Source organism: Buteo buteo, chromosome 23, assembly GCF_964188355.1.
Source record: "Buteo buteo chromosome 23, bButBut1.hap1.1, whole genome shotgun sequence".
In the NCBI taxonomy this organism is placed as follows: Eukaryota; Metazoa; Chordata; class Aves; order Accipitriformes; family Accipitridae; genus Buteo; species Buteo buteo.
This window is the reverse complement of record NC_134193.1, coordinates 24,446-46,611: the sequence shown is the minus strand read 5'-3', so window position 1 is coordinate 46,611 and position 22,166 is coordinate 24,446. Positions and strand designations below refer to the sequence as shown.

General features: G+C 49.2%; 1 long non-coding RNA gene across 1 annotated transcript; it reads left to right on the top strand.

Moving 5' to 3' along the window:
• The first annotated feature begins 4,433 nt into the window (after positions 1–4,433).
• Positions 4,434–7,989, top strand: LOC142043949 (uncharacterized). The gene is made up of 4 exons (XR_012654173.1): positions 4,434–4,601; positions 5,908–6,006; positions 6,496–6,556; positions 6,693–7,989. It is a non-coding gene; the product is annotated as an uncharacterized LOC142043949 (long non-coding RNA).
• Positions 7,990–22,166: the final 14,177 nt, after the last annotated feature.

Genomic DNA, 22,166 nt, shown 5'->3' with positions numbered 1-22,166 from the left:
ATTGCAGCCAGCCGTGCCGGGACTGCTGCCATCAGACTCCCGCCTGCGCAGTGCAGCGTCCGGGATCCGGCGTGCACGTTGCTGCTCGGCGCGTTCGGTCAAGTCGCGCGGTGTTTCGGTAGCGGGTAAGGTAGCGCTGATGCTCGTCACCCGGTCCTGGGGCTTGGAGTGACCGTCAGCATAGCCAGTCTGTGTTCGCCGGCGTTCCTCCGTGCCGCCGGGCGCTGCGGCCCCCTGCCGCTGCTCGGCGGCGAGCGCGGCCGGGGTCGGCCTCCCGCCGGGGCCTGCTGCCCCCTGCTGCCGCGTGTGAGGCGCTGAGGCTGCTCTGCGCATGCGCGAGGGCCCGCCGCAGTACCGCCCCGCGCTGGCCGGGGTCCGTCCGCAGCGCCGCTTGTCCCGGCGCCCGCATGGCGGCGCGCGGCCCCGCCCTCCCCCGGCCGGCGGCAGCGGCGGCGTCGCCTGCGGCGTGGCAGGCCGCTCGGCAACCGTTGCGCTCACGGAGATGTTTGGAAGTACCTTGGTGGAAATCTGTGCTTTGGTACTTTAGAAGAAACCGGCTTAGGCCGCATCCTGCTGCCCACGTGCAGCTATGTGACTTTTATTACTCACGAGGTACAGAAGCCTGCTTTTGTGCTGGCTTGTGAAAGTTTAGAGTTCTTCGTGGGTATTTTAGCACATTTGCCTGTGGCCTTAGGGCTGCCTCTTGGTCCCTTCTTTTTTGGTAGTAACAGGCGATTTTCCTAATCTTGCGACACCAACAAAAAAAGGAATGTAAACAGCATTCACAGTGTGAATCAGCACATTGACGTTCATAGCTTATATGCGCTGCGCTTTTAGAGGAAATGAAATAATATGTTTAGTCCGTTGCTTTTTAAACAGTTGTATGTTTGTCTTCGACAGTGACGAGTCTTGAAAATAACGATGTGTGTCCTATAGTAATATCAGTACTGAAAATTTTGCAGGTGTTCCCTGTAAGCTTCTTCAGTACTGAGTTACATACACATTTAAAAACTGTCAGCAAACCATTTTGTGGAGAAGGAAAAAATACATACCAAAGAAACATACCTATGTGTGAATTTCTCAGACTGGGCAGCTTGCTGTTGTTATAGACAAATCCTTAGATAATCACTTGAGCCATACATCATCACACACTGCAGTCATCTGGAAATAATACAGTTGTTCTTCACAAAATTCTTTTTGTGAGGAATTACAAGCAAAGTTTTCTGTATCTCATTAAAGCAAGTCAACTGCAAATACAAATAAATACATACTTTTATACCAGTACTTTAAAATGTAGAATAATGAAATACATGTAGTTGACTAGAGATGACTATTTGGAAGAAGTCAGAAGGGAAACCTCACCTTTTTTAAGTATTCATCCTTGTCCTATATACACCATCTAGAAACTGGATACAGAAAAATTATATTGTAGCAAGACTACAGTACAGTAATGTGCTGGATTCACAAAATACATAGAAGCAAACTAAATAGATTTTCAAGATTCATTTTGTTTTTTGGCAAAGTTCTGTGTTAACTTATGCAAGAATATAATTTTTAATGTGAATGCCATTATGTTCTCACAATTATTTTAGCCTGGGGAATAATAGATTAAAATTGTGATATCTCAGGCTTTTTACAGTTAGGATCTGTAATTTAACTGAATGTATGCTAATTACAGGTAGATCCCAAGCTGCATGTTACAGGCTTACTATTAGTCTTTGAATAGCAGATTATTAAAGATATACTTGTTTGGTTCTATATTACCATTTAGAGTATCCTAGTATTAAATATAGGTGGTAATATTATTACTGTCACACTATGCTTATGTAACTGTGGTCATCATCAGACCCTAAATAAATATGGAATTTATACTCATATTTGTTTATGGAAGCCATTAACATTTTGAGTGTACAGACAGAAAGAATTTTGTGAATGAAATTGTCCTTAATAGAAAATATATTATTTGGAACGCATACTCATTTAATTTAGCGAACTGTTTAAAGTTGTTAACTCTTTTCTATACTATAGCATTTCTGCAATGGTTTACAAAAATCATGGAATCACTTTCATTACCAACATGGAAATAAAATTTTTATCTTTATTTCTGAGCTATATTGTGTTTAGAGACTCAAAAATGTACAGGTATGTTTTCCTCTGCAATCTAATTATGGCATTCCTAATAATTTCAGAGTTTCAACCATTGGGATTGGCATTTACTGTTTCAGTGGAGAAAGAGGTCTAACTATGATACACAGAAACTGATTCAGCAGAACAGTCCGTAAGACAGATGCTGTCAAAGTAATTAAAACATAATCACTTTTCCATTCTGTTCTTCTCTGTACCGCATGTCCTAAGAATATAGAAAATGTCCTGCTGGGCTGGAGCTATCGTCATAAGTCTACACCAGCATTCTGTCCTTAACAGTGGCAACGGGAGATGCTATTTAGGAGGAGCACGTAAGTCTTGCCTCTTTCTGCAGTCCATTCCTCTCATGCCCTCCTCCAGTGTTAGGGATGTTAGAACCTGCAGCCTATTTAGGCTCACCTTACACAAGATGGTAGCTTTGTACCTTTCCAACTCAAACTTTGTCCTTCATAAGATGCAGAGAATGTGACAGCATGCAGTACTGAGGATGTGGATTCACCAAGGTTTTCTGGAGATGTGAAACAGTAGCTTCTTGATCTGTTACCATCCATATCCCTTCTGGTAATGCCCAGGACTTTTTCAAACTTTTTCAGACTTCCGCCCCCCCCAGCAGCCACTGCATATCTGGCAAGGCAAGTAGATCAAAGTCGGTTACTAAAAAGTCTCAGCTTACATGCTGTCCTTACATGAGCAATTCCATAATGAAGGTGAAGATAGAGTGATGGGAACAATGCTAACAAGGTGGAAGGGACAGAAAGACACACACAATAAAGCTGTAGAGATGCATGCCTTATGGTCTTCCACGTGCCTTCCCATATACCCCAGGGCCTTGCACTTGCCCTGCAGGAACCACCTTTTTCATCTAGCTGCATCATAGGGCCCCCCAGTTTGCTTTCTGATGTCCTTAAATTTGGAGGCATCTTGTAGCCCCGGTCTGCATTTTGGTGTGCCCCAGAACCCTCAGTTCACATTTTGGGTTGCCCCCAAGTCCTCCATGTGCCTTCTGGTGAGCCTCCACCCCCTGTGTTTGTCTTGCAGTGGGCCACAAACTCCTCCGTTTAGGTATCTCCCCTCTCCCATGGTTTTCTGGGTGCTATTTGGTGTTCTTCACGATCAGCTGTTTTCCTTTTGGTTTCCCCCAGGTGCCCTCCTTTACCTTGGTGTGCCCCAGAAAGAACTGCAGCGCATGGCTCCAGGAGCCAGCTGACCAGCTGTTCCCTGCCAGCCCGACAAGCGCGGCTCCAGGAATGGCTGCCGAGGTGTCCCAGGGGAAGGGGAGCATCGGGGGCCCCGAGCCCCAGAGCAGACTCGCTCACAGGACTGTTAGATGCGTGACTGAATAAACACTCACCGTCTGTCCCCTTTGCCCTCCGGGCTGCGTTTGTGCTCCCTTTGCACGGGGCGAGGGGCCGTGAGGGAGCCCAGGGGAGGAGGAGGTGAGGTGCTGTGGTGGTCGGGTGATGTCCCCCCTGTTCCTGCTGGGCTCCAGCTGCGGGCTGGGGCTGGAGGACCCCCAGGTGCGGGCACTGAGGCTGATGGCGACGGCCCCTTCCTGTTAACAGGGGGGCTGCCGGGGGAGGGGCCGGTACTGGCCCACCCCAGGTGGTCGTGGCGGGGCCGCTGGGAGCCCAGAGGAGAGGGGAGAGGGGAGCGGTGAGCGGTGGCCGGGCTGCGGCTGCCCCAAGGGAGAAGGTGAGCGGGGCCGGGCGCCCCCCGGACCATGAACGTCCCAGGCGGGGGTGGCCCGGGGGAGGTGGGGGCCGCCTGTGCCGAGGCCGGGGGGGGGGCGGGGCTCACGGGGGGCTGGGACCACCGGGCCCCGTGGCGGGGCTGCGCAATCGCCCGGCGGGTCCCGGGGAAAGCGCCGAGGAGGACGGCGGGGTCCGTGTCGGACGCACGGAGCGGCAGCGGGGCCACGCCGTGGCGGAGCGGCGGCGGCGGGCACTGCCCGGAGCCGGAGCCGGGCGGGGGGGTGCCGCGCCGTGGCAGAGCCGGGGCGCCGGGAGGGCGCCGGAGCTGCCCGGAGCGGCACTGGGGGCTCGGCGGGAACTGCGGTGGGCAGAAACGGAAGCGGCGTCCCCTCGGGGTCAGGCAGCAGGGCAGGCTGCCTCCCGGGGCATGCCGGGAGCTGTAGTTTTCGCGGACTCGGCCGGGCGGCAGCGTGGCTCTCGGGCGCGGCGTAGTCCTCGCTGCCGCTGCGGCGCCCGGAGTCCGACCAGGTCAGACGCAGGAGCGTTGCCGGTTTCGCGTGGTTTTCTGCGGGCGTCCCGCTGCGCCCGCTCCCCGACCAGCCGTGCGGACGCGCCTCCCGGGCGCATGCGCTGTCCTGCGCGTGGGGCAGCCCGGCGTTCGCTCGCCGGCTCCGGCCCCTCCGGCGCATGCGCGGTGTCCGGGAGCAGCGTGGTGGCGCGCAGGGCGCGAGTCTCGGCGGCAGCGGGCGAGCGCCGGGACCGCGGGTGAGGCGAGCGATCCCCTCCGGCGGGGGCGGGGGCGGCGGCGGGGGGTGCCTGTTGCCCGCCGGCCGCCCGGGGCTGGCGGGACGGGAAGCTGCGAAGCGGCCGCCGCGGCAGGCTCCCGGTCCGCCGGAGGCGAGCCGGGCCAGGGCAGCGCCGGGCAGTTTCCTGAGAGCCGATAGAAGGGAAGAGGGGACGGAAGCGGGCACCCCCCAGGTTGTGTGTGGCAAAACACGTCCCTCTGCGCATGCGTCTGGCTACGAAAATAGCATGGGTCAATGGCAAGTCCAGTGGCAGGGCTATTGTTCCGTACTCTCGAAGTTGCCATAGTAGTGTTGCGGTATTTAGACCTTAACGGACGGGCTGAGGAATGGAAGGAGAATGCCTGTTTTCTGTAAGGGCTCAGAATGGCGACCCTTTTCTCTGCCTGCCGCTCCCCTGTGCGTGATATGAAGCTGTTTTATTTTTCTCCCTTGTTCCTGGTCTAAATATTTCTGGAGCTGTTGCTGCTGTGGGTTTGCAATTTGCGTTACTGCATTTTTGTAGCGTTCTAGTTATGGGTTGTTTCTACTGTGGCGAAGCGTCGAGATACAGTTTTCAGTTTAAAGTGTCAGAAACTACACTCACTGAAACCAGTAACTCATGGTGTAGATGAAACCCATCTGGCATGTGCAGCTGTGCTCGCAGGGATGCTCGGTGGCTCCTCATCAAAACGGCAAGGTGTGTGTGTGGACATCCGTAGGGTTGTGCTCTGGGTCTGAGAGCGTTAACGTATTCTTGCTGTTGGAAGATGGAATGGAGCGCGTGCCTGTTAAATCTCAGGGCGGTCAAAAGCTAGGAGAGACCCTGAGCGGGTTTGGTGGCACAACTGCAGTTTTAAATGATCTTGACCGTTTGGAGCAATGGCGTGGAAAAAATCATTCCTTTTTTTGCAACGAGGCAGTTCACAAGGACAGATGTGTTGCTGTGCTCTTTAGCAAAAATACTCATCTTGTGACATATAGGGTGAGGAAGTCTTGGTTGGCTATACTTAGGCTTGAGAAAATGTACATAGGTATCTATGTCTGTCATCTGCGTGTATCTAGGAAAGTGAGTTCTAGTGAAACTAAAGCTGCCAGTGAGCCAAAAAAAACCAAAAAAAGGCACAGTTGTTTAAAAGAAATGCAAAAGCTCTAGTGGCCTGTATCAACAACTGTACCGAAGATGATACAAAATACTTTTTCCTCCACTCAGTTGTACTGTCTTCACAAAAAAAGGCAGCTTGGGATTCCTACTCAGTTTTATGCTAAAGGGTTTTTTCCTCTCTCAGGTGGATGTCAGCTGGCACCATTTCACCGTGGTTGCCCTTTCTTCTGCCGTGAAAGTACAAGACAGATGGAAAGAATCCATAGTGGTCTGCAAGTACAAGGTACGCCTACAATGTGTGTCTGTATTTTTCCCAAGGTACTTGTAGTATGGACTTCAAAGTTAACATCAAGAATGTGCCAGTTCTCCTTCTACATTTTTTTCCTGTGAAATATTTTAACACAAATAGTAAAACTAAGTTCTGTTCTGGAGCATGTTACGCCTATACAAAGTTTACTTCCCTCCGTTTATTATCTCTTCCTGAAAGCATGTAATCTTCTGTTTCTGCGTGTTTACTAGTAAATGATACTGTGAAAATAATTTTGTACTAAAAGAGGGAAGAAACTGTAAGAGTTCAGCTGTTCAGAAGAAACAGACTTTGTTTTCATGATAAGCTTTATGCTTTTGCGGTCAATGAGTTTTTTAAAATATCTTACAGTAGTACTCAAAAACCTTACTGACATAACTAGCACCTGTACTAAAAGCAATCAAGGTCAAAGAAGAGACGTGGACAAAACAGGACAAACTGGCGTCGCTTCTGTGTGTTTTCCAGGTTTTCCCAGGAAGCATTAGCAGCCTTGTAACTAGTGACAGTGACTCCTGAGGTGATTTTGGTAAGTTACTGCTTCAATAATGTATTTTTATTGGATGTCTGTAAATGTGGGCACACCTTTATACTATAAAGTGAATTATTGAGATTTATTCTTTATTTTTCATTTTGCTCTTTGAAGTTTTTCACTTCACTTTCAGCTCTATTCACCAAACAAGCAAGAAACAAAGCAGCAGCGCGAGGGCTGTAGCTGTTGTGGTGGATCCGTAAGCGTAGATTCTGATTGTGTACGACCTCGTCCCGCAGCCTCCCAGGGTTATCTCCCTGCAGCAGTGCTGTAAGGAAGGGAGGAGACGTTTTTCAACACCGGCAAGAGTGTTTACTTGTATGCTAAGAAGGTGTTCAAAATGGTATTAATTAGCCTAAATGCTGATTTTAAGTGTTTAAATTGCTCTTAACTTTTAAAGGAGGTGGTGTATTTCAAGCTGACCTGTTTACCTGGAATCCTCCTTTAGCTCAGCGACTCTTCTTGTGCACCCCCAGCCTCTGCTGGCAGGGCGGTATGAGAAGCTGGAAGGTCCTTGACTTAGTATAAACACTGCTTAGCAACAACTACAGCATCGGTGTGTTGTCAACATTGTTCTCATCCTAAATCCAAAATGGCCCTGTACCAGCTAGTCAGAAGAAAATTAACTTTATTCCAGCCAAAACCAGGACAACCCCAAACCCCCTGATTCTGGGCCTGCAACGGAAAAAAACAAACGACTTTGGGACTCCTGGGAAAGCCAAATCCGCCTGGATTTGTGCAGCTGGAAAGCAAAAAAACCCACCCCATTTTCATGCACAAAACCACATCCAAAAGATCACCCCTTTTTATGTTGTGGCATGTAGCGTTCGCTACATATCAAGGTGCCACGCTTAGATCACTGGTCGGCCCGGACCAGGGAAAGAGACAGATAACACACACAGTGTGAGCGCCAACTTCCGCCTTTTATTGCGCAGTTAATTCCTTTTATACTAACAAGGGGAGGTGGGGTTACAGGTACATCACAAGGCTGCGACTAACCCTCTAACTTTCCGTGACATCGCGAGATCTTCCGAACGCCGACCCTTACAGTGGCAAAGCACTGAAACACACCCCATACTGAGTATTTTGAAAAAGCAAAAAACTCCTCAGTTTGGGGAAGATTGGGGGTGAAGCACAGGCAGTTTGAGGGGCATTGCTGGGGGTCCTTCCAGTGTGGATTATCTGGTGTGGATGCTCTGTTGCGGGTTATCCCAGGTAAGTTACCTGCTGTGGATCATCCTGAGTGGACTCCCTGGGGTAGGTCATCCCCACCCGTGTCCCCCCATGCACCTTTGTACCTTCACCTACCCTCCCCCCAATGTGTGTTTCTCCCCCATATGTCCACTGCTGCTCCAGCCCGCCCCTTTCACCCATGTGAGTTTTTAACCCATGCAAGTTGTTTCCCCCTGCATCCCCTGCTCTCTTATCTCCTGCCCCCCCCCCCCCCCCCCGCTTCCTTTCCCTCCTCCATATTCCACAACCCCCCCATCATCCGTCAGGCTCCAGACACCTGGCATGCTGCCTGCACCCCATTCTCTGTCATTTTGTTTCTTCTTTTCCTTAAAAGTTGTTGTTTCTTTTTAATGATTAAACTGTTTTTGTTTCAAGCCACGAGTTTTCTCACTTTCGCCCTTCCGATTGTCTCCCTGTCCCACTGTGAGCGGTCGTGTGGGGTTTCGCTGCCAGCTGGTGTTAAACCACAACACGAGGCGAGTTGCAAGCCCTGCCTGGCTAATGCTGGAGGCTCTCTATGTTCCTCCTGCCATCTTGACGGGCCGTCCTTGTTCTTCATTGCCGCTTTATAGCGAGCGCCTCTCGCTCTGTAAGCGGCAGTTCTGGGGCTGTGCAGGTACTGCGTGTTGCAGGCAGCAAAGGGCAATTGTGACGCTTGCTGGCGGGAGCGGCAAGGAGTGCGGAGCCACACTCCTGTAGGGAGCAAAGATGGAACCTCGAGGGCTCTATGGTTCTCTGCTGAGGACATCTAATATCCCGACACGCCTCTTTGCTTTCCCTGCTTCATGTCTAATTACTTTGAATGCTGGAGGGCGGGGCGGTAAGTAACACCGTGCAGCGTCTCTTCGATAAGAGACAAGCCCTGCATAAGAAGCCTTGCGTGTGTGCAGGATTAGGAGAGCAGAGTTCTGACAGCACAGAGGTGAGGAAAGGTGCGCCCACCCCAACTGAGCCCCAGGATCGCCAGGGTATCGCTCGCTTGCAGGTGGGCCGCTGGCATCTGGTGCGCTGGGACGCGGCGTTCCCTGCTGAACAGAGCTGCCCCTCTGGCACAGAGCAGCTTTGGGTCTCTTGTGGCCTGCCTTCAGGCTGTCACCTGAACCAGGCGTTATTTTTTTTTTTTTTTTTTTAAATCTCTTGCCAGCATCTGTTGACTGGCTGCTGTCACTCCCGCAACCCTGATGCCACATGCAGGGGGATACAGCAGTCCCTGGGGCTTGTTCCAGGGGACCACCCCTCCTGCCCCCCCCCCCCCATTTGCAGGTTCCCTGTGCTGCTTCTCCTCTCTAGATAATGGGGGGGGGGGGCAGGGACAGAAGCGACCACCCGAATTGTCTGTTCTTTGCACTTGACTGCTGTAAACGCTCCAGCCACTCGGGTGTTTTTTGGAACGGAGGCAATGAAGGTGACTGCCCGGGCTGCGAGTGAGGAAAGGGCAGGGCAATGTAAGCCCTGTGCCCCCAGTAAGTAGTTCCCGCCTGTGGCTGGTCTCTCCTGGGCTGAGCTGTCAGTCATCCCTCATCCAGCTGATGCTCCGAAGAGGATCGTTACGAGGATGCGGCTGCGGCTGCCTGGTGACCGAAGGTGGGAACTGGCGTTGGGGAGGGGCGCATGCGCGGTGGCGTGTGGCGGTGGGTCCAGCTGTTGCCGGGCAACAGAGACGCGGTACGGCAGGTCGACAGCCGCGCATGCGCGATAGCGCGTTTTACGGCGCTCGCCGCTGTTACCTGGCAGCCACAGCGCGACACCGCGTCTCGGCAACCACGCATGCGCGGCGGCGCGGTTTACGGCCCTCCTGCTGTTGCTCGGCAACCAAGACGCATTACGGCAGCTCGGCAACCGCGCATGCGCAGTGCGCCTTTTACGGCGCTTGACGCTGTTGCCTGGCAACCAAAGCGCGACACGGCGTCTCGGCAACCGCGCATGCGCGGCGGCGCGGTTTACGGCGCTCCTGCTGTTGCCTGGCAACCAAAACGCGGCACTGGCGTTCGGGAGCCGCACATGCGCGGTGGCGCGTTTTGTCGTTCTACTGCTGTTGCCTGGCAACCACAACGCGGTACAGCAGCTCGGGAGCAGCGCATGCGCGGTGCCGGCGCGTTTCGTCAGCCCTCTCGTCCGCCACCTATTGACCAAAGTTCGGTACTGCAGTTGGGGTGCCGCGCATGCGCGCTGGCGCGTTGTGCCAAGCGCTCGCCGCTGCCACCCCGCGACCAATGGTCGGTACTGCAGCCCGGAGGCTGCGAGTGCGCGGGGCTGCCGCGGTCCTGCACGTGCCGTCCGACGGTAACGGCAATGCGGCACCGGCGGGAGGGGCCGCCGCGCTCGTTGCTTCCTCCCGGTAAGGAAACGCCGCCGGCAAGGAAAGCTCGCACGGGCTGTCTCTGCCCGGCCTCCCTCTCCTCGCGGCGCGGGAGCACAAAGGGACAGGCGGGGCGCTTACCGGCTGCGGGCAGGAGCTGCTGCGGCTGAAGCTGGAGAGGCCAGAGAAAGGTTAGAGAAGAAGAAATGGAAGGCTGGCCGGCCGGCAGCTGCCTCCCGCTGCAGGCAAGAGAGAGCCTGCCTCTCCGCGTGTGGAAGGATCCCTCTTCGTAGTCTGCAGCAGGTCAGACCGCCGGGGTGCACCACAGGGTCCATATGAAGCACGGCCACGTAGTGTGCGAGCGAGCGAGGCTCTGTGCCTAGGAAGCCTCATCTTGCGAGACCTATGAGACACATGTTCTCCTAGGGGGAGGACGGCCGCGCCGCCGGAGTTACAGAAGAGGAGGGGAGCGGGAGAGGAGCAGAAAGAAGCGTCTGAACTGGCAAATTCTCCTGGCAGCGCCAAGAACAAGAGCTGTGGTGAGCCCCGGGCCCTCGGGGCCCTGTCTCCCCTCTTCTGCGTTCTGGTCCCTCCCTGCCCCTTCCCTGGTCCCCTCTCTTTCCCACACCGCTGCCTTTTTTTCTTCTTTTTTTTTTTCTTTCCTCCCTTGTACCTCTGATACTGAAAAGCCGGTCAAAGAAACTCCCTCAGACTCGTTTTGGAGTTTTAGAAAGCAGACGTTCTTCATTGCAGCGCTGGATGCACGGGGGATAGTTCCACCTAGTGTGCATACCACAGCTTTACCACAAACAGGTTATATAGAATAACTAATTGCATATTAATCAGATTAGTATATGTATACGTAAAAACAATGGCAACTGATTATCATAGTACTGCCTACATCCGATCACGCAGAATGAAGACGAAGGGCTTCGTCTCCATTTGAGACGAAGGGCTGCTTTTGCAGCCACGGACCCATTTGAAGTTGTTGCTGGCTGTCCTTGAAGTCTTTATTCTTTTCCTTTGATCTTGAAGCTTAACGCAGTTTCAATCACATGTGGTCAGTTTCAGCATTGTTCTCATCTAGCGTACAGGAACATCTAGTCATAAGAGCAAAGAACTGCAAAACTTATGAGTACCTACCTCTGCTAGTTAATTGCTTGGCTATACTTTTGTCTATTGTTTCAATCGTAATGTTAGTATAAGATTTCTAATAATTATTTACCAAGTCTCACTTTTACAGTCACCTAGCAGCAAACCAGTTTCCACAGCTGGTACAAAATATTAAAACCATCCAAATATTTAGACGTGCCATACAGAATGTATGGAAATATGCTATCAGAGGTGTCCGAGGGGCAGGGGGAGCGCTGGGGGGGGCCCCGAGCCCCGGAGCAGACTCGCTGGCAGGACTCGTCAGGCGTGCGACTGACTGAATAAACGCTGGCCGCCCGTCCCCTTTGCCCTCCGGGCTGCGTTTGCGCTCCCTTTGCACTGGGCGAGGGGCCGTGAAGGAGCCCAGGGGAGGAGGAAGTGAGGCGCTGGGGGGTCGGGCTGTGCTCCCCCTGTTCCTGCTGGGCTCCAGCTGTTGCAAATATTCTGGTAAAAAAAAATCAAAATTTAATCACATAGAAGAGTTAGGTTTGATTAAGAAGTAAAATTGTGAAGCATAACGTATAGGATTGTTAAGTTTGAAACGTAGCCATAGAAACTTTAGGAACTGTGTTACGTGTGACTCTAGGAACCTTAATATTGTTAAAGTTGGAAATAGCTAACCCTAGAAACCTCACCAGGAAGTTACTGGTTTTTCTACGTTCTGTTTCAGGAAACTAAGGAAACCGTCGTGGACACCAGTTTGCTGCTTGGAAACCCCCTTACCCTTCCCATCTTGATTTGAGTATCGAAGATTCCAGTCAGCAGAGCTAAGTGTAACTGACCAATGATTGTTTTTAAATAAGAATATTGATAAGGTTATATAATCAAAGGACCGATCATTATAAAGGTTAAATTTAAGAACGAGCATAGTATGCATTTTTATGGAAGGAGCTTATGTAACAATAACCTGACAGAAAAAGCCTGTAAAAACTGATGGATTTTGATACTAAGTGGGACACACCTTTGGAGGAGCGATCCCCCGTGTCCCCAGCGCTGCGATAAACGAAGTGCCTGCTTCCTAACTTCATGTTGGTGTTAAGGAGTTTTATTCCGGATTTCGGTAACGGTTTTGGCGACCCAGATGGGACCTTGCGAGTGAGACTGGACGAGATCGAGTGTCGATCGAACTCTGGCCGGCACTGAGGTATTCTCGGGGAGAACCATCACCCTCAACTCGCAAAGCTCCTCGCAGCGTTCCCTGGAAAAAAGGTAAGGCGCTGCTTCTTTGGAATTTGTTTGGAAAGCCTGCCCGTGAGGCATGGTGAAAGCTTCGCAGGGTTGGGGCTTGGAGGGTACCCGGTTGCAGTGGAAGCCTAGGCGTCTGCCCGTAAGTCATAAGCGAAAGCTATTGCTGTGTTGGACTTTGTGTATTATTTGGGACAATTGTCATTTGTATTTGTTTGGTATTTGGTATTTGAATGTATATAAGTATAATGGCATTAGCAAAATTGTTTAAGAATAAGAGTGCAGGAAATGGAACTGCTGATGAAAAGATACCAAAAACATCACCGTTGGGATGTTTATTGGCACACTGGGGTGAATTGCAGGAAAAATGGTAAACAAACAGAACTTTCAGTTACAATACTATATTGCAATTACTGTTGTTTTGTAGGAGAGAGAGTAAATGGAATAAAGTGCCATATGTAGATTTGTTCTTTTTAAGTGAACATATCTGACGGGGACCGGAGGGGAGTCTCCCAGCAGAACCTCTGGTTACAGCTAAACTGGGAGAACAGAAAATTGAATTTGAATTGACACTAGAGTTACCTTTTCAGTTTTAAATACCTTAGAGGGAGAGTTAAGTTTTGAAGAAATTGGTGGTGTTGGTGCAACAAGTGAACAAGAAACTAGACCCTTCTTTAAATCTTTAACAATGAAATTAGGAAAGCAATGGGTCACACAGCAGTTTTTGTATGTGCCAAGTTCTCCTCAACTCCTGTTAAGGAGAGATCTGTTTGAGAACTTGGAGGCAGAAATTAAATTTAAAAATTGAGAGATTAAAATTTTAATTCCAGAAACTAAACGTATCGAAGCAGTGGCTTTGCTGTTAACAGGATGGTTACCGAAAGCAGAAGATTATACCAGTCAAAGTCTAATGCTGTAATTCCAATCGTCTGGACTGGGAAGTTCCTGGTAAATCCAAAAAGCAGAACCTGTGAGAATTGATTTAAAGCCAGGATCGAATCTGGTAAGAATTAAACAATACCCCCTAAAACTGGAAAGTCGGAAAGGGTTAGTAATGGTAATACAAAAATTTTTAAGATACAAATTGTTAATAGAATGTGAATCCAGATATGACACCCCGATCTTGCCTGTTAAAAGGCTAATGAAAAAGATTATAGATTAGTTCAAGACCTCAGAGCAATAAATCAAATAGTACAAGATATACATCTGGTAGCAGCAAATCCTTATACTTTGTTAACAACCCTAACAGACAAACAAGAATGGTTCACAGTGTTAGACCGAAAAGATGCCTTTTTCTGTATTCCCTTGGATCCCAATAGTCAAGAGGTTTTTGCTTTGGAATGGGAAAATCCTGAGACTGGGAGAAAAACACAATATACATGGACAGTCTTGCCTCAAGGCTTTAAGAATAGTCTTACCATTTTTGGAAATCAATTGGCATGAGAATTAGAGATTTGGAAGAAAGAAAATAATCAAGAAATCTTGTTGAAATATATGGATGATCTGTTAATTGTAGCTGAGATGGAAGAACAATGCACAAAGTTACCTATTAACTTTTTGAACTTTTTGGGAATCAGTGGATATCAAGTGTCAAAAGAAAAAAACACAAATAACCCAGAAAGAAGAAACTTATTTAAATGAGTTTTAAAATCCTAAAAGGACAGAGACAATTGGGAACTGAGAGAAAAGAGGCAACTTGTCGTCTCCCCGAACCTAAGACTAAAAAAATTAATGACGAGCATTTCCGGGAATGGTTGAGTGGTGTCACCTGTAGATTATAAATTGTGGCTTGCTGGCCTGACCTTTATAGGAGCAGCTCAAAACCTCAAACAATGGATTGGACCGATGCCGAGAAAGCTACTTTCCAAGAATTGAAACAGGCTGTAATAGGGGTGCCAGCCCTAGGCCTGCCAGATCTCACAAAGACATTTGAACTTTTTGCTCATGAAAGAAGAGGTATAGCTCTGGGTATCCTGGCCCAATATTTAGGGCCAAGTGGGCGAGCTGTGGCCTACTTCTCGAAGCGATTAGATAATGTGAGTCTGGGATGCTCTGGTCGTCCGAGAGCCGTCGCTGCAACTGTGCTACTGATCCAGGAAGCTCGTAAGTTCACCTGAGGACAAAGGATTACTGTACATTTCCCATATGATAAGTGTTGTGCTAAAACAGAAAGGGGGGCATTGGTTATCCCCTAGCAGAATGCTGAAATACCAAGTGGTGTTGTTGCTGGAACAAGATGATGTTTACCTAAAAACTACTACCACCATTAACCCTGTTGTGTTTTCAACAACTGATCAAGTTAAAGGAGAACTGGAACGTGACTGCTTGCAGACAATCGAAAGAGTTTACTCCAGCTGACTGGACCTCTGAGATGTGCCGCTAGAAGAAACAGATTGGGAACTATATACCGACGGAAGTGGTTCCATCTGTGAAGGAAAACGTTTATCGAGATAGACAATAACTACTGAGGAGGTAATTGCGTTGCGAACTTTGCCTTCGACGATATCTGCCCAAAAGACTGAATTGATAGGTCTTATTCGAGCTCTGGAACTAAGTCAAGGAAAGCGAGTCAACACTTGGACAGACTCAAAGTATGCTTTTGGAGTAGTACGTGCATATGGAGCGATACGGAGAGAAAGAGGACTGTTATCTGCACAAGGAACCACCATTCAGCACGCAGAAGAAATACTGAAATTGTTAGAAACCATTCAAAAACCAACAGCAGTCATGATAATGCACTGTAAAGCACATCAGTTAGGTAAGACTGGTCCTAACACAGGTAACCGACTGGCTGATAAAGCTGCTAAAGAGGCTGCAGAAAAAGGCATCCTGGCACTAGTTCCAGAGAAAAGTATAAAGTTGCCTAAAGAAACTCCAAATTATAATGAAAAAGATGAAGAATTAATTATTAGATTGCAGGCTAACAAAATGAAACAGGACAGGTTGTAACACCGACAGGTCAAATAATAGTCCCACCCGCAATAGTAAGAGAAATTGCCCAAGCTGAACATAACAAAGTATATTGGGGAACAGAAAGTGAAATATGACAAAGATCGTTTAAACAATTATAAGTGGATGTGAAATTTATATATAAAATTATCCCCGAATCAGTAATAAGATCATCTTTGGGATTATTAAATAAGGAAATTTTTTAGGAGAATATTAGCAAATTGACTTTATAGAATTGCCTTGAGAAGAAGGATCTATCCTAGTTTTAGTTGATATCTTTACTGGGTGGCCCAAGGCTTTCCCTTGTCGCACCAACAAAGCAAGAGAAGTAGTCAAAGTCTTGCTCAAAGAGATAATACCAAAATATGGGGTGCCTGTAAGAATGTCATCTGACAATGGCCCTCATTTTATACCAAAGATTATGAGACAAGTTGAGCAAAGTATTATCTATAGATTGAGACTATCACACCCCATAGAGACCACAAGCAAGTGGGAAAAAAAAAAAAGAGAAAGAATGAACCACACACTTAAGCAACAGTCGAGTAAAATTTGTCAGGAAACCTCACTCACATGGGTTAAAGCATTACCCGTGGCTCTATTAAGAATCAGAGTATAGCCAGAAGAGAAAGACAATTTAAGTAATTATGAAATGTTGTATGAAAGACCATATCAAGAGTCCTATGTTCTGAGCATCTTGAATGCCTTTGGAGATATGTTTTTAAAAGGTGTTATGATTTCTTTAAGCAATTCTTTTCAAGAACTTCGTCAGTATGTCTCCACAGCTGGACCCTTAGAATTGGACGTAGCAGCGCATCCCTTCCGACCAGGAGATTGAATATATATAAAATCACTGAGAAGTGGAAAGGACCGTATTGAGTCATTTTAACAACACTTACAGCAGTAAAGGTCTGGGAGAAGAACCTTGGCTTCATTATTCAAGAATAAAGAAAGCACCAACAAGAAATTGGAAGTCTAAAGAAACTGGCCCTTTAAAACTGAAAATCTATAAGTAAGTTTCATGTTATCTATTTGGGAAAACAGTTGTGTAAAGTTTATAATATTGGGGTTGCTATTAGGAATATTGTCGAGGGCAATAATCTTTTTGTGTGTTTATAGGGTTTATGTATTTTTTTTGAGGGGTTCTAAACATGAGATAAACAAAATGAAACAATTATTGTTTGAGCTATTAACCATTTTTGTAATTTTGATAAAAAAAATCTAGTTTTGTAATTGATTCAAAGTTTTGTAAAGACACAAAATTTAACCTCAGTAACAGCCTGCCTTCTGATTCCAAAGTCAGATGAAAATCTAGTTCCATGGAGAATATTGACATTGAGTTTAACTAAAACTTGAGAAAAGAGGTAGAACAATGAGAATCTTTTTAGCAAATTAAATGGGATGGATTTAAAAGGCAATTATTTTTTTAAAATTTGAAAGAAGGAATTATAGCGTTGTGAATTATAACATTACCAAACCATCCACCTCATGGACAAAAGAATTAATGTATCGCCCGTCAGGAGAAACTTGTACAAGCACCCCTTGGGGCTGTCAGTTGCCAAAACCGTAGAGACAAATGCAGAAAGGAACTTGGGATCATATTTAAAATATGAAACAATGTTTAGAATTTACTGGAGTTCCAGGATCCTTGTTAGAGCCACCCAGAGTCGGGACCATCTATGGAAATTTAGACTGGTTTAGACAACCAGAGAAAAATCACACATCCTAAACATAACTGTATGAAAGTTTATACTTGTAGCTCCTCTGACCCCAAACTCCAAAGACTTTCTCTAGTAGCTAAAGCTCTAAGATGGGGATGTATCTGTAGAAAGTATAATAATATTTTAAATGATCTTTGGTCCCCTCTTAATAACGGAAAAAATTTAGCTTGGAATTGACTGTATTAAAGGACAGGTGCAAAGTTTAGGGTTAACTGTTTAGATGACTAGTGATGATATATGATCCACTCACCTTTTCATGAAGGAGAAAAGCAAATCGTGGACTTTAGACTTAATAACTCTATCCTCTCTCTGGAAGAAATCTCCCTTGTGGCCTCGCTGGTGGACCTGGGTAAATGGAAAAGATGATACCTGGCAATCGCCAAGTCTTAGAACTAAAATAAGATGGGTATTAAAATCTGTATTTTGACCCCAGTTAACACCTCTTCCAAATGAGATGACTCTTGACATCTTTCATTCCATCAAGGAAGTGCCTGCTGCTTAACTTCCCATGGGTGTTGAGGAGTTTTGTTCCGGGTTTCGGTCCCCCAGCTGCGGGCCGGGGCTGGAGGAGCCGCAGGTGCGGGCAGTGAGGCTGATGGGGCCGTCCCCTCCCTGGAAAGGGGGGGCTGCCGGGGGAGGGGCCGGGGCGGGGCCGGTGGGAGCCCAGGCAGGAGCGGAGCGGAGCGGTGGCCGGGCTGCGGCTGCCCCTCGGGAGAAGGTGAGCGGGGCTGGGCGCCCCTCGGACGGCGAACGTCGGAGGCGGGGGTGGCCCGGGGGAGGTGGGGGCCACCGGTGCCGAGGCCGGGGGTGGCCCTGGGGGCTCACAGGGCGGCTGGGAGCACGTGGGCGGGGGGGGCCGTGGCGGGGCTGTGCAGTCGCCCGGCGGGTCCCGGGGAAAGCCCCGAGGAGGACGGCGGGGTCCGTGTTGGACTCACGGAACGGGAGCGGGGCCGCGCCGTGGCAGAGCGGCGGTGGCGGGCGCTGCCTGGAGCCGGAGCCGGGTGGGGGGGTGCCGCGCCTGAGCTGCCCGGAGCGGCGCTGGGGGCTCGGCGGGGATTGCGGCTGCGTCGGCGTGGCGGAGGGGAGGGGGAACGGAAGAAAGCAGAGGGGCCGTGAGGCACAGTGCCTTTCAGGGTTTGGGATGCCTTTCGTCATTGCCCACAGAATGCCACGTTGTCCCTAGAACCTTTGCAGCTTGTGGCAGGCCCCTCGTAGATTACAAGCCTTGGGACTTGACTTTATTTTGTGGGCATGTAGCAGAGCTCAGAGTCTCTGGGAAGCTGTAGGTTAGGAGATGCCCCCAGAATTTGGGATGTGGCTCAGAAGAGCAGCTCCTGAGGAGTAGCTACTGAAGGGGGTTCAGGGGTGCAAATTGAGGGCAGGAGGTGTCAGGAAGCAGCGGGGTTCCTTTCCTGACAGTTGAGGAGAAGGAAAGGGGTTTCTAAAGTTTTGGGACTGCTGGGGAAAGGGAGGAGGGTTCACCAGCCTTTCTCAGATGAGTTTTGCAGTTGGATTTGAATGTCATAGAATCGTAGAATGGTTTGGGTTGGAAGGCACCATAAAGATCCTCTAGTTCCAACCCCCCTACCCCCCGTAATGAGTAGGGACACCTTCCACGAGACCAGGTTGCTCAAAGCCCCATCTGACCTGGCCTTGAATGCTTCCAGGGAGGTAGCATCCGCAGGTTCTCTGGGCAACATGTTCCAGTGCCTCGCCACTCATAGTGAGAAACGTCTTCCTAATGCCTAAACTAAATGTACCCTCTTTAGGACTGTAGCCGTTACCGCCTTGTCCTATTGCTGTACACCCTTGTAAAAAGTCCCTCTGCAGGTTTCTTATAGGCACCCTTTACGTACCGTGAAGTCTGCTACAAGGTCTCCTGCAAAGCTGTATGCCGGTGAGGGGTCCGAGAAGGTGAGGCGGTCGTCGGCCGGGTCGGTGTTGAATAGGGGCTGCTCGGTTAAGCATTTACTTTCTGTTCTGGAGGCGTTGTGTGGGCTATCTTTGAATTGGATGAGCGTTTGAGGTGAGCTGTGGATTAGTGAGGAGGAGCGTGGGGCTGATGACTTCTCACGAGCGCCATGCTAACTTGGTGTCTCTTGGTACCTTAGGTACCACGAGTGACGATGGCTGCAGGGTCTGAGTCTGGAATGAGTGGGGAAGCGAACACGGTGGCACTTGTGAGGAGGGGGGAGTTGGGGAAGTAGTTGGCGTTGGCCAGCGGGATGCTTACTCCCCTTTCTGATTTGTGGGGTTTTTTTTTTTGTTTGTTTTTCTCATTGCAGATGTTGAAGAGCAATGTGTCCCCTTGAGGAACATCCCAGTTAGCCCGTGTGGTTTTGTGGAGGATGGATTCGGACCCTCGGCCCTCTGAAAGCTAAGTTGAGGGACCCGGGCTGGGGAGCAGCTGGGAGGAAGGGACAACGCTGGGAATTGCAGGGAGGGGTTTTAAAGTTAGCGCAGGAGAGAGGGCTGTCCCAAAGCAGTCGCCTTTGTGCAGGCAAAGGGAGCGGGTTGCTTTTCAGCACAAGACCTGTGTGTGCTGGGCAGGGCAGTTCCAGCCTGTGTCTGTGGTGGTGTGTAGTTTGTGTAGTCTGTCCTCTGTGGCTCAGATCTCAATGTCCTTGTTGCGCTTTGTGCCGGGGGAGCACGGCATGCACTTTAGGCGCCGTCCCTAGGGTCTCGAATGCTCTTACTCATCGGCCCGGTGCCAATCGGGTGCTTCTTTTCTTGCGTTCGCAGCTCTAAAGCACGGATCGGTCTCGGCAGATTCCAGTCGGTTCTTTTTGCGGCGTTCTTTCGGGCCGCTTTGGCAGCTCTGCTCTCTAGCTGTCCGTTTTCTCAGACTGGGAGTTCTTCCCCACATCTTGACGTTCCTAGGTCTTGATGACAGGCTTCTGGCGCATCCATCATCTTGGTTTTGACAGTACCATCTTGTAACGGGCCGTTACTTTTGCCTCTTTCTTCTTTGGGGCTGTCGTAGAGCCTCCTCGCTTCGTGGTTTTGGGCGCTGTAGGTCAATTTGCCGGATGGCACCTCCCACCCGGGGGTCATTCTTCTTGCTGAGAGTTTTCTCTCTCTTTGAATCACCTTGTTAGCAGTGTTCTGTGTTGTGTGTGTTTGCGCACGGGTGTGTTTGGCTTGGAGCTGCTCTGCCCGGGGATGTAGAGTCAGGGGTAGGTGGAACAGCAATAAGAGTCTATGGGTGAAATGTTGATATGTCTAGATTGCTAGCATTGAGGGTTAAAAGATTTTTAAGTCATTGCATGCCAGTAGGGGAGTGGATTGCAAGTGGATTGTGAGGTAGAATATAGTAAGGCAGTAATTGGGCGTGGGTGTTAATATTGTTTATGTGGACACTTTGTGGTAAGCTTCTAGAAATGGTTAAGGCATTGAGGTTTTTGTTTTTGGAATTGGTGGGAAGCAGGTGTTTAGAGCTGTGGAGGATTTCTTTTTATGCCGAGGGTGAAGTGCGTATTCAAGAGTTTTGTGTGTTGGTTTGGCAGGTGATCACGGGCCACGAGGCGGTTGAAGGAACCTCGCGTTTAGGCGATGTGGCTGCTACGGAGGTTGGACTGTGACAAGTGCCACTATGAAAGCTAAGTATCAGGTTGAAAATCTGTGTGTGGTGCAGATGGTGAGTGTTGAAGTGTTGCTGTAACGGAAGGGCAGTTTGTGGGGAGCTTGGAAGGAGATTGGTCTGGGGCCGGGGGTTTTGCAGGCAGGGTGATTTTTGAGGCCCTGGGTGCTGCGAGTAAGGGGCGATGGCCCCTTGACACCCTTTGGCTGTGAGATGGGTTAGTTGAGAGTGAGGGCTAGCGTGCGTGTGATCTGAATGAGTGGTGTGTTGTGAATGTGTGTAACGTTGTGGGGTTATGTGGTTTGGCTTTTTAGTGGTCTCTTGCAGGGTGGATGTAGAGATGTTTGTTAGGCAATTAGGAAAAAATAAAATACAATTAGAATAAAAAATCCCCAGCCAGGGGATTTTTTTTTTTTTCCCCCCAGTCCTGGTCGCTCTGTGAGGCGATGTTCATGGCCAGTGTTCAGACGGGGGTCAGGCTCAGGCCGGGGTTTTGGCAGGCAGGGTGATTTTTGAGACCCCTGGTGCTGCAGACACAGGGCGATGGCCCATTGAGGGTGGCAGGCTGTTGGATGGATGAGTTGAGAGCGAGGGCCGGTGTGCATGCGATGTCAATGCGTAGTGTGTTGTGAATGTGTGTAACCTTGTAGGGTTATGTGTTTTGACTTTTTAATGTTTTTTTCCTTTCAGGTTGTACAGGTGAGATGTTTTCTAGGGAATTAGAATTGAAAAAAAAATACAATTAGAATTGGAAAAAAACCCCTAGCTGGGGATTTGTTTTTTTTTTTTTCCCCCAGCTAGGTTTTGGTTTTTTTTTTCCCCCCAGTCCCAGCTGCTCTGTGAGGCGATGTTCATCACCAATTTTCAGATGGGGGTCAGGCTCGGGCTGGGGTTTTGGTAGGCAGGACAATTTTTTTCAAGGGTCCCGGGAATGGCGCTCCCGTGGAGCACCCCTCTGGAACGTGGTAATTGCCAATTAGTGCAGGGAATTAAATTGGTCAGCGGACGGTCTTTGAAACACAGTTGAGGATTCTGCGGGCAAAGGGTGGAGGGAGTTGGACTAGATGGCCAGCATGGAGTAGGCCAGGGTTGTGAAGTGCGTGAGTGTAACGGTATTTTTCCTTGGTGTGTTTATAAAATATTTGGGTGCTCTTTGTAGTTTGTGATGTTATGATCTTTTTCAATTTTTGTTTTTGTGCCTAGGTGTGGAAGTGCACCGTCTGTGAAGAGGAGCAGAGCTAACTCATTTTCTACTTGAGAACAGGGATCATGGAGGTACCATCACCTCTTGGGAGTAAAACTTCTGGATGTGCAGCAACGGACATAATGGCAGTGACGAATGTGGAAAAGACTGATGTGTTGGAACATGGTCTGTAAACTCGGAACATGGTATGTAAACTTTGTATTTAAATACCCTGAGAAACAATAATAAAAAGCACTAGGATATGGTACTGTCCCTGGGTGTAATTAAGAAAAAAAATAAAAAATTTA